We start from the raw sequence: 17,211 nt of genomic DNA, 5'->3' as shown, positions 1-17,211 counted from the left end.
CCTTCCAAGTCTAGTGCATGGTCGCCTCCAAACGGCCACGGAAAGGAATATGACAGCTGCCACAATTCTATCAAGATGCTAAAGTATCCATTGTCCAAGAGAATCCGAATTCTACAACTCTCGGATGGCAAAGGGATAAGAGACAATGAAAATGGTCTTAGATGGTCATGTACATTCGAGCAGAGTACCCTAATGTATTTTATCATTGTGGATTGTACTAGAAGGGTGAAAACTTAAATTATACAACGACTTCCTTATATTACTATTTTTTTTAAATGTTCCCCCATAGGAATTCGAAAATCAAAACTTTCTTAGTCATAAGGTTTAAAATTATTTTAAAAGGTGGCACATCTCTTATCTGATGCAGCTTCATTCACAAATCAAACTTTCTTAGTCATAAGGTTTAAAATTATTTTAAAAGGTGGCACATCTCTTATCTGACGCAGCTTCATTCACAAATCAATATGCTACACAACAACGTCTCCCTCCCCTGCAATGTGTTTTCTATGGATGTCCATGAAATCTTGAAACCTCTCATATCTTTGTAACGAAGGATTTACTCTCAAAGATAAAGGTTTTTTCTTTGAGAGATTGCATGATCATTTGGCCGAGTATTTTCTATCAAACCTTTTAAATGGTCCAGAACATAAATATAAAATGACTACTCTTAATTTCACTGTCACGCAACACCTTGGTATTTGTTTCAAAGTTTGGTGCCACGACAGTAAGACAATTCATATCAATGACCACCTCTATACTGCTATTTTAAAAGTATTTTAATGCTTGCCAAAGGAAATTGCTCTCCAAATATTGTGCATGACCCCATCTTACCAGCCAGAGAAAAAACATGAAACAGCTGGCATTATTCTACCATTATGCCACAATGACAATACAAAATTCCAGTCCAAATTCTACAGCTAAGTGAAAAAAGAACAAGAGGTTCATGAGAATGTTCCTTTAAGGAATTATGAACCTCCTCCATATTTATAAGGCAAAAAGTAATCATTACCACTCCTCCCATACTCTAGCTCCCATCACAGAGCTTATGGCATCTATTCTTTTCCAGACACTTTGGTTAAAGTAATACCCACTACAGAAATCCAGATTACAATATCCGCTTATTTCGTTATCTTGCTCCTTCCCTTAGACACAGTAGCCCAATTTTCAAGCTGCTGCTCTTATTTTTTTTTCCTTTTATACGATCATCTTCGGGTATTGTTCTTCACTCACTTGTTAGGGAATTTTATCATTTGAAACATCAAAACTTCTATCTCTCTCATCTCATCTTCATTATCTGTCATAGCTCTTTTACGAGTTTCCTGAATTTGATCCATTTTAAGACACTCATTTGGCTTGCTTCAGTTGGGGATGATTTGATCGCTCGTTGTCGAGTACATTTTATAGTGTTGCTACGACCCTTTGATTGGTCCAAATTTATTTTATACCAGTTTTCACCTTTAAGCTTTATTTGAAATCACACCATTAAAAGTAAGCCAAAACGACTATCAGTTATTCAGAATAGGTCAATCTTTCACCAATTTGAATCAGTCGGGTATCCTTATTGTTTGCAACTTTTTTCTTTATTAGTTTTATGGCCTCTTGAATTCACGCAAACCTGGAAAAAATGCATTACTATTAAATTGTTTCAAGACAATTTTATTTAACTTTTAACCCTTTCACAAATTACTACACCTTTTTTCAATCACAGAGATAAAGTTATTAGAATACATATCACTGTTCAATAAAAGACTGTCAATTCCAAGATATATTAAAAATGAATTTACATTTTCTTTACCAAAAAACTTCTTATCTTACCTCTGCAATGAGTTAAAGAAGGTGCATTTGCCAACACGATTTAATGCAGTACCAACCAAGTGTCTGGTAACAGAGTAAAGGCCGTTTTGCAAGAAGTGCTTCTTGTCGCTTAATTTATCTAGAAGTTAAAATTCCATCTTGTCTTGATAAAGTTGCTTAGTGTGTTTTACATTTTTGTCCTATTTTTGGGGGGCCTGGAAAGAAAGTTCATTGTCAGTCCACTGCATTAACTCTGAATACATTTAGGAACTAATATGAACCAGTGTTCAAATGCCCTACATTTTCCTTCCCTAGTAACCAAGGAACAATAAAATTGTCAATTATACTTTAAATAATTAACCAAGGTATTAGGGAAAATGCTAAGAAAAACAGTGTCCGGATGTATACCCATAACAGGATAAATTGAAGTGGTTATTTAAGATCGACAACTTCTATTAGGGATTCTTGCCCAAGATGATGAAAAGAATAAGAATTTGCCACAGCTACGTATAGTTTTTCCAAGTCTGTTCATAGCCAACACATTGCCAACGGATGTAACCTACTGTTGGTACAGGTGTTGGGTTTATAAGAGTGGCTTAAATTTATCTATTAATTACGCCAAGCACAAGCGTAGTTTAATATCTATAGGCGGTTGAATGGTAGCTGCAGTCTTATTTTAAATAAATGTTACCTTACATCTCAAATGTATCACAACAATCTATTCACAGAATAGTCATATGATTTGCATTAAGTGTTAGAATCGTAGCCGATTTCTAATTCAACTTGCTAATTTTTAACCAATAGACTAAATAGATAATAGAGATAATAGAAAATTACCAAGAATGTAACAGCCCATGGAAATTCGACAGTTACATTTCTCGACATTCAAATGGAAGAAAATCAGAGGGTGACGAGTAGTCTACTCGCCTACGTATAAAAAAAATGCACTAAGGCAAGTATGGATTCATAGCCTCAAGGCCAATAGAATTCTATTGGCCTTTATATAAGGGGCCATGGGCTCTTGCGTTGGCAGCCCATAAAATGATGACTATTACCACCACCTCTTCCACCGGGGATTTCTAGTATTATCCTGGAAATTGAAGTTTTTAACTGTAAAAGATATACCCCTACAGTATGATTGCTTTCCACAAACACTTTCTTTTGAAAGTCCATTATAGACCTTTCCTTCTATCCAAAACTGCTTACATTCCACGTTAAGGGAGAAAAATCTAGATATCAACAATTAAGATTTTTATACATTCTATAATCTAGTAACTTGAAAAAAAAAATCCATCCATTAAACTGATTAAAGACCACCGAAACTTTACAGGATAAGATAACCCTTACTGTAACTGAAACAGCTTATGGAATATGTATCAGATTTAAAGGGACACAGGACCACTTATCTTTAAAAAATCTTATGAACATATATTCCTTCACGATAAATTATTTGAGCGTTAGCAGTGTGATATTCTAAAATCCAGATTGTCTTCCTCTTTCTCCACATTGCCGCTGGAATATCAAACTGTCTTGTTCTGATTCGAGAATGTGTTTACTATATCATTGAATATACGTCTAATAAAACAAAGGAGTAATTTAAGCCCCCAAAAATCAAATTACTTCAACCAAGCATCTATAGTACATCAACACTACTATTTGCAATCAATAAGAATATAGAAGTGTAAGACACTTCTTACTTTACCATTTATTTCATTTTTTTAAGTACCGTAGTATATAGTAAAACAGTAAAACCACGTATTACTCATTACTCTTGTTTGAATTAATGAAGCCTTCGAAGTGGAGCAAGTATATGCGACTCCCTTCAGCCCAGTATCAATTGACTACACGTGCAAGTGTAAAATTGCGTAAACATAACACTTTCATAAATCACCCAATGAAAGGGTCCCGAATGATGTTTACAGTCCCAAAAAGTTTTTATGCATATTTGCAACTGGATTCCATAGGCTACAATGAAGTTATGGTGGATGTTGGAATCAAAATTATAAGTAAATTAATGTTGCTACAGTATAATTATAAAGATCCAACAATTATCTATTACTTAATTTTGTCATAACGAACATGAATCCTTATACCACGATAGTTATACGGAGCTAACGAACGAGAATGCTAAATATTTAAAAGAAACACACTAATGGGCCTACTCCTGATTGCGAAAACGCATTGCTTTAAGCTCCGAACGATGAAGATTAAATAGCTTATAGGAGCTAAACATAAGTTAGAATGTACTAGGGTTTCGTTACTGAGAAGTATAAGGTCAGGCTTTTTCAATTTGGTAACTGCTTTCAAACTTAAATCTGTTATACAAATTTATTAATGTTGCATTTGACCAACTAGGTTAACTTGTACCAACATAAATCTAATATAAAACAATGACTTACGACGTACCAGCTTCTCCCCTTGTCTTAACAACTTGACAACTACTCTATTCGCATTTACCCTTTCGCTAACTTTTTTTAAGCTATTTTTTGGTTTTAAGCATTTTTGTTAACCAATGTTAAATAGAGGGCGACTAAAGAATTTAACAAGAATACCCGGTGTAGCAGTTGATTTTTCCTTCCTGGAAAACCTAGCCTAGGATCTATTTCCCTCGAGAAAAAAAGCATGGGCTGTTATTCCTCCGGGATCAATTTAAAACCTGCGATTTTCCCAATTAAAGGCCATTACTCCCCCCCCTTACATAGAAGTTTTAACCTTTATTTCCACCGCAAACAGTTCGCCCGTCATCCACTCCCCCTTTCCAGGACACATGTGGGAACCTTGGACTTTGATCGCAAACAGGTAAAATACTGATTATTTAACACTTTCGAGATTCGTGAAAGGACACAGAACTTAATACACCCACCTAACCTATTAGTTCCCAGGTCTCAAACCTAGCCGGGGGCAAGCACCCCGGACCCTCCCTCCTAGGTCACAAACCTACCCAGGTCACAGACCAAGCAGGGTGCTTGCCCACCGGACCCCCCTTCCCAGGTCACAAACCTACCCATGTTACAGACCTAGCCGGGAGTTAAGCCTCCGACCCCGTTCCCGAGTCAAGAGACCTAGCCCCGGACCCTCTATCCACGTCACGCATTAAAAGTAAATCTCATAATTCCTTCCATTATGATTGACACCACGTCTTTTTGTCTTAGCAATCTTCATAGAGTAATAATAAAGATGTTTGTCTTCAATATAAAGCAACTAAGAATCACTTAAAATACTTTAAATTGAGGAATAAATTTAAAAAATGTGTTCACTACATTAGGTATTAGCTTATAACAGCTGTGGGGTTGGGGGGAATATTGGCACATTGGGGGTATTATCCTGGGAAAAAATTACCTAAGGGGGATATACATCCTGGGCCATATTTCCCAAGGGGGGGAAATTTCCAGCAGGGTGAAAAACAGACCATTATACCGGTACCCAAACTATTTTTTTTTTTACGGCTACTTTTCTGGTCCTATACTGCAGGGGAACCATACTCTCTACAAGACAATTTTATCGTATACATTCCAAAGCGTTCAACGATTATTTCAGATTTATTTTGTGCAATGTTCGCATTTACTCTTACTGTATATCCTGTCTATACTACATTTCATATATCATTTAAGAAACATGGTATGATATATCAGGTGTTCCATTTATATGTACAAGTATTTCTCAGCCATCTTTTTTTTTCGGCAGCATGAGGTTAATTTGACTAGCAAATACGTAACCTAATAGGAGGCTGCTATAAAGGCTTATTGGTGATTATTCCCGGGAATGTGCATTTCTGTAGTTAATGTAACCATCAGAAGGTTAAGTTTGATTTATACCTACTTATGCGATATTACTATAATTTAGGATTAATTTTCCATATTAGCCTATCTACCAAAATTTAGCAAATAACAATTCACAATTTCATTCATTGCAGCTACTGGCCTAGCAGCAATTATTAACAACCTTTAATCCGAACAGCTTGTAAACTTTTAGTGGTCGTCATCACCAAATCCATAACTTCTGATATCCTATACTTAGAAATTTTGACTTTTCAACGCCCAATAATGCTATGATTACACATATCTAAGGTAATTATACTGGAAACAAACTAAAAAGTTGAATAAAATATGATACAGTTAACCCTTTCTTACCATATCATGGCTGAGTTTTCAGAATAAAGAACCTGAAATTTGCCGGCCATAAAAGCGTACAAAAAATAAAAGGGTCTCCTTGTATTTTTCTGTATCAAAATAACTTTTTGACCGAGGGATGGGAGACTTTCCTGCACGTTTGCATTTGAAACACTTACGTATTCCTTTTGTTATGAACCAAGGACTTTAAATTTGGGCTACTAATTTCATCGTTATTAGATATCGAGTACACACTTCCACACAAGGGGAAAATACACGGCGGCCAGACAAATTTTGTGCTTACTTTATCCAACGAGCAATGGTAGGTGGATTTTAATGATGGACGTACGAGGTCAGCATTAGGTGCATAGTTTTAGTAACAGTTGGGTCAGGGGAGGCAAACCTTAATTAGTAATTTCTTGAAAACCTTAAACCTATTTGGTATCTAAATAAAAATCGACTAAGTTCCCTTGACTGGAACTACTGCAACCAATTCAATGCAAAACTAATGTGGCAAGGTTTATTGACCTTGGTATATTAGAGTTCGAACCTTTGCTCTTTGAATGGTTACTTTATCAGGTAGTTAAATAATTTGTCATTTTTAAACAAAATTTTTAAACAACTTATTCAAATTTAATGTGCTTGTGAGGGTGCCTACCTGACTAAAATAGCCTGTTCCAATGGTTTTTAATATGTACTAGAATTTTAAGGTTCAGCATAGCTCTATGTGTCCTGGCAACCCCCTTTATCTCAACTAAGCGACATCTGCGAAGTTGAGTTTTGCCACGTATGCAGGCCTTCTGAGCCATTCTAATTTCCTTATGGGAGAATTATTAAAATCACCACACTGGGACCTAACAAAAAGTAGCAATAGTGGCTCATTTTGGATTAAAATACATCAATAAAATAGTCCCATTGCGAGGAAGGATTACTTCTACACTATTTAAGCTAGAATTAGAGCGAGGCATTATGGGTATTAACCCATTATCACAATAGAACGTCCAAAATTTCTAAGAATTGCTACGAATCGTGCAGCCAACTACTATTGTACATAAGCGAACATTTGCGAGTTGCATATTATTGGAGCCAAGATTAATGTCTACTGTGGGTTATAGAGCTTTAAAATATGCGACTCCCTACATTACTTACACATCCGATAGACAAAATATTGAGGCTTTCAAGAAAATGAAGACTTAACTGCAATGTGGATTTGACAATTGAAACTGGATAAGTTTTGAGATACAAACTTCCTAAGAATATACAGTATACGACAAACAGATCTTGTAGGTTCCGTAGGCCGCAATGTTCCTTTATGTGAAAGGACCAGGAAAACAGCCCTAATAGTAAAATAATGGCAATGTTCGAATACTTAAACTACACTACCAAAATAAAAAGCCATTTTCTTATAATGAAGAAAATGTAAAAATAAATTATCACTTAATTTGTATTTATCACTTAGATATCCGAACTATTTGCTTTTAATATCTGAATTTTCAATTTGAAACTACTTTCAAGATCTGCAAATACTTTAGAATCTTATCAACTCCCTTATGTTGTTGAAATATGCGTACAAGTTATCAATTAGAAAATAGTACTTGCAGTTCGTCTTCTGCCTCATTCAAACCCCATTGCACCATTACAAAAGCACCTATACAAAAGCTTCTGTAGGCTGTGTTTATAGCGTTCAAACATATAAGACTTATTTGCATGTACTGCAATAACGCCCCAACTTCAAGTCTCAAATTTACAGTTTAGCCCCTTCCACACAAAGGCCAAATGAGGGTGGGCACAATGATTTGCGCACAAATCTCTCTGAAAGAGAATAAACAGCCCAAGGGAGACAGTAGGCACAGACAGCCACAAGTATACTTAAGCCAGACGCCGGGCCGAACATAGTGTTGTGCCAGGCAGCGTTTGTCCCTAGTCAAGTGTCCATTCATTGCCTCAACAATGGGCACCAGCACTTTGATGGTTTGCCCATGGTTTCCTAGTCTAAGAGGCCATCTACACTCGTGATCGGCATCCATTATGGCGAGTGTCTACCCGTCATTCATTTGCCCCTTGTGCGGAAGCTGCTTTGCTCTCCTTTGGTTGAATTTTTGCCCTTAAATTTCTTTGGAGGGAGGATTTTTAACATACTTTAAAGCTCCACTTTTGTGGTCGGAACGAACAATATTCCTAGATATTAAATGAAAGTTTGACCCCATTATTGACTATTTTAAGACATTGTTGGCAATATTTTTGCAGATCTCTGCCATTATTTCAGCAGAAAAGAGTAAAATTTCTCTTATCATTACTGCTGTGTTCAAGTATTTGCTCATTACTGCTACCAATCATTTTCCTATATTTAGTTTACTTAATGGAAAATTTTATAGGCTATTTTAGATTTATGAATTTTAAAAGGATTAATGTGATTAAAATCACATTTTCAACTGCTCTTATTCCAGTTCGATAACAAGATTCATTGATATATTTTTGGACAAAATTGGTTCACTTGTTATCTATAGATTCAACATCAACTACGCACAATATAGCCCTCATTTCCGTAACGAAACTTCAAAAAGCATGCAAACTGGATATGAGATTTACACAACTACAGTAGTCTCCAAAAGTGGACCCCACATAAAATAGTTAACCTGCAGGTCACCAAATGGCAAAGAATATAGGCGCTAATGACAATAAAATTTGATCAAGGTTTACTTGTACATTAAGTTTCACTATAAATGGAGAAAAATTCTCAGTCATTCGGCGAACAGCAGCAGTATTGGAATTTTACCTTTTTTTATCTTCCAGCAGAACCACTCCATCGTAGACCAAGTCCATTCTTGTCTTATGTTAACCAGTAATTTACCTGTAAAAATAGAAATAAAAGATTACAATCCAAATAATGCAGTCGAAGTAAACAGGGTTACAATCTAAAGGTGAAATCACCAGCAAAACTTTTGAAGAAATGACAAAATCGGGCAACAAAAGCATCTTGAGAACATTATCCTACTTTCAAAATTAATGGTTACCAAATGAAATTTTAATAGCTTATGAATATTAAATTACAACTATCACCAGACTTATGTACAAAATTAAGATTGCTCCAAGGACAATATTCAGACTCCTTTATGACTGCAGGATAGGAACTTAAAATATCAGGTCAACCCCCTTTACTAACCTGATACGCATAGGGACTTAAATACGGATTAAACAAGGTCTTTACTCGGTAAAACAAGTGACCTAAACAAAGATGGTTGTTAAATAAGCTTTAATTTCATTCAAATTCACCATGTTCTCAAAGGGACCGACATTTTACCTAGTTATATAATCATGAAATTTGATAAAAACCTACGCTTTTGGTAACTAAAGAAACTGGGAAAACACGCCTTCGTTACTCTCACAATAGACATTTTAATAGTACACTTTGATATCCATAAGGGGTGAACTTTGGAAAATGTCAATCACAGATAATAGGCAGTTAAGGGAGTTACCCATTCATTGAATATTTTCTAAGCCAGCAAAATGTAAGTGAATTAAAATTATTAAACAAAAAGTAATTAAAAGTTAAGACCAGTTTTACCACGCAATTAGTTTTTAGTAAGTTATAAACTGGTTCAGTTTTACTCGAGCAAACCAAAGTGATTTATTAACTGCAGTACAAGTTTAACGCAAGCTTTTTTTTTTGCGGCATTTGTAGCTGTTAAGAGATTAATAAATTTTGCCCGCCTTTGTTCCAAAATTTCAATTTTTTTTATAAATATCATGAACATGGGATACTTTCCGGCTCCTGTGTAATATTTTCTTACCGTTATTTACTAATTTTTTACGCAAAATCAGATTAGGTATCATTGGGATAAAACTACTAACAGCCATTTACATGGGAATTTTACAAGTTACAAGTTTGAGATTGCAAATCATAATTTCCCAGTTTCATATGAAGTTTGATAGGACATTCCTTGCAATTTAACATTGTATATGAAACTATAAAAAAATGTTCAATTTCTACGTAAAAACTATTGTGTATATAAAACTATAAACTTTGTTCGAAGAAAATCTGTTCAGTCTTCGATATACAATAGCCATTCTTCGACAAATCTCCGACTGATTACATAAATTTAAAGATTCACTGCAATATTTATCTGATCTTTATTCTATAGTTAATTATGCAAAATGGTACAAGATATTAAACGCAAAACCGGTATGAGTAATTTTGCTTTCATATCTTATTGCTTGGGACTATTTGCAAATTCAGTAATTTTCAGAACATTTAGATTTTTTTTTTATTTTCCCAATAAAGAAACCTGAACACAAAAATAACGTAACATTAGATCAGTAATAACGATATAGTCTATTTTCCCTAATTCTTTTTTCCCCTGATTATACAACTTTTTTAAGACCTAAATTCAAATTTATTCGGCTTTCTATTGTTATCATTAGTTTCAATCTTCATTCTTTAGTTGCTATACAAAATGTAGACTCAAATATCTAACACTTTACTATGCACCGAAGTAATTTCACGGCTCAACTATAAATTTTACATCAAAATCACTACTATAACCTGAGATCAGCAATCTACGCAATTAAAACTATAGTATAATTGTAACTTATGAATGTTTTGAAAATGTATCTAGTTTTCTAGAAAAACGATAGTTTACTTCGCTTAAATCTTAAGCACTGCAAAGATTCTAAAATGTTCAAAAGTCAAAAGGAGAAAAGAAGTTTGTCATATACAATAGCTCCGCCACTAATTGATAATTTTTCTTCTGATGAATTACTTGCTTTATCTAGAGCGGACTTTTTGAGGAGGAACAGTATTTTTACCCTATGTTAACCTTTCCAATCTTGGGGCCCCTCCGGTGGGAAATCTGGGTTCTTGGGTGGGGAATGATTTAAAGAAAAAATTTTAACATACGAATAATGGCAATTTTAGAATTAGCAACGAACAAGGCAACCAGCTAACCTAAAACCATCTAAATCTAACCTAACAACCCAACCATACCTAAGATACGGCTAGTTTCCAAGTAAAACAACTAACTGGGTATTCAAGGTAATTCTAGTTTTGTTAAAATGCTAGTCCTAAGTAAAATGTGGATAATAATTTGTTAAAAACTGACATTTGGGTAAAGTCTTGCTACGTAGAGTAGTCTATGATGAAATAATGACAATCTTTTTAACGTACAAACGAACAAACGAGAGCTCAGTCTGAAGAGGAATTTGAGTTATGAAGTTGAAGGACTTAGTTCTTAGTGAAAGTACTTAAATTTGATAAACTTGCTGGCGGAGCTATTGTATACAATTTCCTTTAAAATTAAGGAATATATTTACCAGCATTTCGTTCGCTAACATCTTTAGGAATACAAATTACCACCCCCTCCAAAAAAATTAATTAAAAAAAAAAGTTTAACTTATCCGCAGTATTAAGTTAAAATTCGAGGTCCCAAGATGCGAGTATAAGTTTCATGTAACATTTAGAAAGTTACATTTAGCAAAGCATGCATCTACCGCCCTTTTTAATCTGTTATTATACCATTCTTCACACATCAAAATTATTAAAAGTATTAAAACTAAAATAGTCAATTGTAAAATGGCTGGCATAAGAGCTAAATGGCCCGGCGCTTCACTTCCTGATCGTCAAATTCCTCGTTAAAACCAATTAAACTCCCGTTATACCATTGCTCATTAATCACTTAACTGGATTTACCAGTGCTGTCGGGACCAAAGTCAATGGTACATTACCATCATGCCCAGAACAGATCGTAGGTTTCCACTAAACCAAGTTACCAGATTTATTTTATTACAAGTTTTATTTTCTTAATGATTAATTTTGTTATAAAAATTACTTATTGCTGAAAGTTGAAATTTTTTTTACCCGCTATAACAAGTTTTAGGCTATGGGTCTTGTTAAATTAACTTTTTCATTAATTTCATAGTTAAACTCAGTTAAATTTTTTGCATATGAATAGATTTTAATTACGTGATTGCATTCTGGAATTTAAAAAAAAACGTTAACGGTAACATTTAATGAGCCCATTAAAAAAAAAAAATGCCGTAATAAATTTCGTTAATACCTTAAATTCCACGTACTTTATTAGGGCTTACAACCACAACTACGAAACACCGGAGAAAAAAAAAGTTTGTGCGCTATCTAAACTATTCCAAAAAAAAATTCGAAAGCATTGGGTACCATCCAAGCCGACACAGGCGATTAGTAGTGTTTTTGCTATATATAAAATTTTAAGATTTAGAAGTCTCCGTAAATCCGTATAGAGTATTTGGAAAACTATCCAAGTCTAAACTACCGCCGAAACCAACTTTACAGACGACTAAACATTTCACGCTTCACTAAATTGTGGGAAATGATTTAGTTTTAAAAGTCCAATGCAAGACACGGTAAGATGCAGATTTAACAACCTTGCAAATATTCAGAAAAGTTTAAATTTCTTGTCAAAACTCCAATATCCCGAACTTTTAATTCTCACCGATAACCTTTGACAAAATTCCACCTAAACCCATCGGTACAGTAGGATACATCGTTAAAAATCATTGAACTATAGTAGGATATTCGGTTGTCTTACAACTCAAGTTACCCGTTTATCTCCTATTAAAGAACTGGGAAAGAAAAAATGTCAACACTCACCAATTTTCAAATGAAGTCTTCACTAAACTCACAAATCAAATCAACTTTCCCGTGTTTAACTTCTACAAGATGTCACCAGATTGTCAAAACCAAGACTTTCCACAGTATGCCGAAATTTCTACTTTGGAGAAAACCAAGGACTAAAAATGAATACGGCATTCCTTGGTCTGCTAAAGTGTCCTTGGGAGAGAAGCAGCGCCCTCTTGGAGTATTGGTTTCCATTTTCTTTACCTGGAAGTATTTTTGGAATTAAGTAACCTCTAACTCTGTCGAGATGCAGATTTAGTAGAAAAAAAAATAAAGAATGGGTTACATAGTATATAATATCAAAGACAGGCCATTTGCATATAAACTATTCCTATTTTAATTAAGGAATAATTTTGTCTCATTCTTACTAGCACAAGAATATAATTTTCAACGGTTGCATGAAACAATTTTGTTCCAATAAGAGAATGGGAATTAAAAAGTAAATGCATTGCAAATACCACAAGGAATTAAGTCTATCGGCTTGAAATAAAGCCAAATTAAAATGAACAACTCATCAAGTTTCAAAAGGAACTTGAAAATCAAGTTTTTATCCAAATCATGCAATTCCTATTTCAAGTCTTTTTTTTTTTCTTCTTCTCACGTATAGCATCATTAACTTTATAAATAGTTTATTCTTCCTCTTCCCCATAACTTATCCAATTCTAGCTTACTATTACAGTAGGGCTCTTCAAGTTCGCCAACAGAAATCCAGCACATGCGAATTAACGAACTACTTTTGTCCCAGTCTTGAATACCAGAGATTTTACTAAAATAATTAAGACTAATATTAGCCATAGATTACGTGAAATCCAGTGTTTGTTATCCCAGTTTTCATTTATTATTTGCAAATCTTGAAAGGTAAAAAGTTATATATATATATATATATATATATATATATATATATATATATATATATATATATATATATATATATATATATATATATATATATATATATATATATATGTGTGTGTGTGTGTGTGTGTGTGTGTGTGTGTGTAACGCGAACGTTTCAGTACCGTATACAAGCAAGAAATATACTAAACATCTCGATGACTTTCCTATAGTTTCAATTGAAAATTGAAACTCCATGGTATTTCTTAAGGAATATATCTAGGCTTTTTGTCTTTGATTCAAATAGCATGAAAAAATATATACCATAGAAAGCTCAAGATGTGATCAATTTATCTTGCTATTAAAATCGGGATGAAAAGAGCGTTGGAGCTATTTTTTGTTTTCAAGGATAAAATCAATAATTTCGAAAAGGAAGACATTTGTAAAAGGACTTGGGATCCAAATTAGCCATAGATAGATTGAAATGTTACGAATTCGATGGTTACTTACTTAGGCGGTCGTTTTTCTGGTCTTATACAGCAGGGGAACCGTACTCTCTACAGGACCTCCACTGTCATTTTATCCTGTTCGTTCAGTTAAAGTAGTTGCTGTAAGTCCAGAGACTCCGGCAGGGAAAATAGCCCAGTGAGGAAAAGAAACCAGGAAAAATGAAATATTTTAAGAACAGTAACAAGATTAAAATAAATATTTCCTATATAAACTATAAAAACTAACAAAACAGGAGGGAGAGAAATAAGATAGAATAGTGTGCACGAGTGTTACACTCAAGCAAGAGAGTGGAAGACCATGGTACAGAGGCTATGACAATACCCAAAACTTGAGAACAATGGTTTGATTTTGGAGTGTCCTCCAAGAAGAGCTGCTTACCATAGCTAAAGAGTCTCTTCTACTCTTACCAAGAGGAAAGTGGCCACTGAATAATTGCAGTGCAGTAGTTAACCTCTTGAGTGAAGAAGAATTGTTGGGTAATCTCATTGTTGTAAGGTGTATGAGGACAGAGAAGAATATGTAAAGAATAGGCCAGACTATTCGGTGTATGTGTAGGCAAAGGGAACATAAGCCGTAACTAGAGAGAAAGATCCAATGTAGTACTGTTTGGCCAGTCAAAGGACTCCCAACTCAAACGGTATCTCAACGATTACACACATTTTAAATATTTTTTCTTCTGATTTTTCAATGACAGTTATTTGCTTAATCTCAAGTGATAATTGACTCCATCGGATGTTTTTAATCCGGTTCGCAGTTTACTAATTGGATATGCTACTTTTAAACTTACTTTACTTAGGTCACTTAAACTTACCTTGGAACCAATGGGGACACTTAGTAGAGACGAACGTAGACAGCTTTGTCGTGAGATCGAAGCTTTATCGAGTATCCAAGATATTACTGCCTATTCTCTGGTGTTAGTAGACTTGACTTCTTTAAATAACTGCAAAACGTTGCGAGTTTTCAGAATGGGTTGGTTTTAAACTTTTGGCGTGTTGATTTTTTTTCCCACAAGATACAGTGTGGGGTCTTTAATGTATTCTACATAGCCTCGCTTTTTTCCATAATTCGGTCTTTCAATGAAAATATTTTGCTGCATTTTTTTTCCAACTTTCAGAAAGTTGTGGTTGTCTCGTAGTTCTCCCGTTCTTGTTAGTTTCATAAGGCTTTTTGAAAACTGATAGTCTCCTATTATCCACATTTGGCAATAGCCAGCGTGGTTGGTGATGAAAACTGGTCAAATCCAGACATGCATTTACATTTCTGAAGCTGTTGTCCTGCAGTGGACTAGAAACGTCTGCATTTCTTGTTGTATCAACTAAACAAAACTTTGTAAATTTTGTGCTTCTGATCAAAGCTTAAATCTTACTCAATTACTTAATTAAAAAGCATTTTTCTAATGAACATTTCTATAATAAAGTTTTAGACTACTGCTTTGAATCTTTATAACCGAGACCTAACATTAAATTATGACTTGGTTATTCAATATTTAAGTTTACCAACCAACTGGTATTGAAACTTAGGTTTACCATATTTTTTCAGGGTCCTTTAAAATAAAATAAATTTCTAATATGAAGCAAAGCTCTTGCCATAAGTGATTTGCAAGTTTAGATTTTAGAAAAAAAAAAGCCAGTATTCTTTTAGAGACCAGTAACGAGCTTGCTTAACAAATGCCTTGGTAATAAACATGAAAGACTAAACGAATGAAATTTAGTTAACTTATAAGTACTACGGTGTTCGGAATCGTAGGCTCTAAATTGATAGTACTTTTACTTTCTCCATATGCCTTAATGATCATACCTAGAGATTACTTCATAATCATAAATGATGTGAAAGTCGCACATAAATCACAGAGGTACGGGAAAGGACAATGTTCCAGAGACTGAATATTTACAAAAACAGTGCCAAAGTCATATCTCAATAGTACCAGAAAACGGCAGGCAAAGGCTGCTGAAGAGTTAACAGGTAGACCTTTGTCTCCCAATGGATAGAGTTTAAATGGATCTCCAATCCACATCCAACAGATAGCCAGGGAGAAGCTAGGCAGAGATTTTTCCAATAGGCTAAATGCCTTATCCCTACCTGTAATTTCTACAAAACCTTGACTGGTTTCTAATACTGTAATGTTCCTGTTATTTCCTGCCTAACATCCACTTCCAACTTTAATTGTAAAGTTAACCAACATGAAACTTTATCCCAGTCATAATTGGGCACTGAATGGACTCTACAGTAATTGTTAATAGCATCTATAGTATTGACTAGCCCCTAACCTTAATCCTATTGATCCAAATCCCATTGTAAGCCTAAAGAAATATATATGTAGAGTAAAATCTATTCTAGCCAGACTATTACCAAATTTCTGGGTGGATAACTATCACCTTTACAGATGATGTCTTAGACAAGGAAACAACAGGTAAACCATCTTAAGCACTCGTGCCTGTTGTTGAGGCACTAGATAGGGAGCATGACTAGGGACCACATTGCATGACACAACTCTCGACTACAGTGTGCCTAATGGCCAGTGTCTAGTCCAATTCAAGCTTCCCCTGCCTTGAACTGTAATGATGGTCTTATATCCCTGTAGTTCTCTAGCTTTTTAAGGTTACCAGATCAAACCGTCTAAAGCAGACAGTGGGCACAGGCAGTCAAACCTTGACTTTGACCACACACCAGGCAGAGGGTAGAATACAGTCGGAGTATTCACGTAATGGGGTCATTAGTCAGGTGCCCATCCATTGCCTCAGTATCTATTATGCCATTAAAGAAATTATAGAAACAACTACAAACCACAGGTATAACACAATTTGGCCACGGGATCACCAGATAATATAATGCGATCTGCTAATTTGCAACTTTCTGTTTACATTGTTTAAAATTAATTACACACATTACCCTCATCTTTAACTTTAGCACCTGAATAATCTAAAAAGGCACTATGGCACTACAGCAGAGCACTGGAAGAAATGGGAGCACAACTGCTTTTCCCATGATGAATAACAATGCATTTGTCATTTTTTTTGGTGTGTTGGTAATTTTGCTCAAACAAAGGTAGGTAGTAGATATGTGTACTTTAACAGAGGACTTAAGGCAGTCATCAATTTATCTTGCCTGACAGGGCCAGTGTATATGAGAGACACATATATTCAGGCTCTGAGCTCATCACAGCACCTACGATACTGAAATTTGTCTGACAGCCAATGATACAACACCAAGAACACTGAGCAGGTTGATGTTGCTGTCTTTCACCATCCTGAGGAAATCCTAGCAGACTGGGTTGATATGTGATGCTGGTTTCTTTGCAATATTACCTCAGGAAAT

At 34.8% G+C, this 17,211-nt stretch overlaps 2 long non-coding RNA genes across 2 annotated transcripts; one reads left to right on the top strand and one right to left on the bottom strand.

Moving 5' to 3' along the window:
* Positions 1-234: 234 nt before the first annotated feature.
* LOC137616537 (uncharacterized) lies at positions 235-859 on the top strand. The gene is made up of 2 exons (XR_011039447.1): positions 235-342; positions 422-859. It is a non-coding gene; the product is annotated as an uncharacterized lncRNA (long non-coding RNA).
* Positions 860-8,587: 7,728 nt separating this feature from the next.
* Positions 8,588-12,752, bottom strand: LOC137616535 (uncharacterized). Its single transcript, XR_011039445.1, has 2 exons — positions 12,526-12,752; positions 8,588-8,754 (listed from the first exon to the last, which is right to left on the bottom strand). It is a non-coding gene; the product is annotated as an uncharacterized lncRNA (long non-coding RNA).
* Positions 12,753-17,211: the final 4,459 nt, after the last annotated feature.

Source organism: Palaemon carinicauda, chromosome 22 (genome assembly GCF_036898095.1).
Source record: "Palaemon carinicauda isolate YSFRI2023 chromosome 22, ASM3689809v2, whole genome shotgun sequence".
Lineage (NCBI taxonomy): Eukaryota > Metazoa > Arthropoda > Malacostraca > Decapoda > Palaemonidae > Palaemon > Palaemon carinicauda.
The sequence above is the reverse complement of the archived record's forward strand: the minus strand, read 5'-3'. Positions and strand labels throughout refer to the sequence as shown.